Source organism: Sinocyclocheilus rhinocerous, unplaced genomic scaffold (assembly GCF_001515625.1).
Source record: "Sinocyclocheilus rhinocerous isolate Xijiao unplaced genomic scaffold, SAMN03320098_v1.1 scaffold839, whole genome shotgun sequence".
NCBI lineage: Eukaryota > Metazoa > Chordata > Actinopteri > Cypriniformes > Cyprinidae > Sinocyclocheilus > Sinocyclocheilus rhinocerous.
Window position 1 is genome coordinate 1787763 of NW_015652287.1, and position 1870 is coordinate 1789632.

A 1870-nucleotide genomic window follows, 5' to 3' on the forward strand; every position below is an offset into this window, starting at 1 on the left:
AAAATAAAAAAAGAAGATAAATATAGATAAAGTAGAATTAAAATAGAATAGAAAGTGTTAGAGTTAGAGGGTCAAATAAAGGTGGAACAGGTGTGTTTTTAGTCGTTTCTTGAAGATGGTTAAGGACTCAGCTGCTCGGATTGATTTGGGTAGGTCATTCCACCAGGAGGGAACAGTTAGTGAAAAAGTCTGTGAAAGTGATTTTTTGCCTCTTTTAGATGGCACAATAATACGCCGTTCACTTGCAGAACGCAAGCTTCTAGAGGGCACATAACTCTGAAGTAATGAATTTAGGTAAATGGGTGCAGAGCCAGTGGTGGATTTGTAGGCAAACATTAATGCCTTGAATTTAATGCGAGCAGCTACTGGTAGCCAGTGCAAATTGATGAACAGAGGTGTAACATGCCTCTATGATATGACAACAGTAACAACACAGGCAACAAATAATAAAAGATACAAATTTATTACACCAGTTCAGAAAAAAGCAAAGCAACTCCATACTTATACAGCTTATAAAGTTAATCCAAATACTTTTGAAAAGTTTGTTTAAGAACAAATTTAAGATTTTGTTCAATTTGTTCATGAATGTTTTTCACACACTGACGAAGTTAAACAATTATGACCAAACTTTCACACCAATAAACACACAGGCTGAAAGCCTGTAATAAACACTGAAAGTCAAGATTAAACTGTGTATTATAGCGAACTGACAGGATTTTACCGTTTTGATCCATGTCCTCAAGCACCATTTTGACTAGTTCAGTTCCTGGCTTTACCGCTCATCAGTTACCGCTCAATGTTGTGAGAACATACTCGGACAAAACCCTCCAGTTTTAAAAGAACACATTCCAGTCATCTCTCCTCTTCACTTCGATTAGTTTTCTTGTATTTTCAACATATATTTGAATGAGCACCACAAACACTGACTCGATCGCCTCAAGCATTGGATTCCAGCTGTTTCCAGTTCTTGCTCACCACATTCACTGGTCCAGTTTTAAACAAACACACTCCAGACAGTTTCAAAGTTGTCTCTCGTCTGCGCTTCCATTAGTTTTCTTCAATATTCCACACGTTCTCATCTTAAGCACCGCAGACACGGATTTTGGCACACACAGAACTATTTGCGTTTGAACTCGCGTGACTTGCTGCATGCTCTCGTTCACATCCTCCACATTACTGACTCAGCACTGTCGGGTTACTTATTACTGATATCAACCCAAATTGGTTCAAATCAAATCAGCTTCCTTACCCAACAGTCTCAGTCGAGCGTTTGGATTGAAATAATAACCCAGCATTTTTATATGTAGGGATGTAACAACTCACTCAACTCACGAATCGATTCGATTCACGATTTTGATTTCACAATTCGATTCGATTCGATTCACGATTTTATTTTAACAAAATGAGATTTCAGACAAATTATAAATTAAATGTGTCCTTTTATTATTGCTTGGACAAAATACTGTACGTTTCTTTGTGAAATTATACAAAGTTATACAAAGTAAATTATACAAAGAAATTATTGTGAAATATAACACTATAATAATATACTAATATAGTACTTATTGCTCTTTTGTTGGTTTTGATTGTTTCTATTGTCCTCGTTTGTTAGTCGCTTTGGATAAAAGTGTTTGCTAAATAACAAAATGTAAATATAATGTAAATGTAAATAACAAAACTAAATTGAAATTTTAAAACAAGCCCCAAATCAAATAAATAAGTAACACAAATCAAATAAATCTCTTCATATAAACTAAGGCTTTGTCTGTGCTCTTTCCATTTAAAATTAAGAGGCAACCACTGTATTTTAATCATGATCCAAACAAAGATGCTGCATACATGCAACATGAGCAGTTTTTAATATAAATTA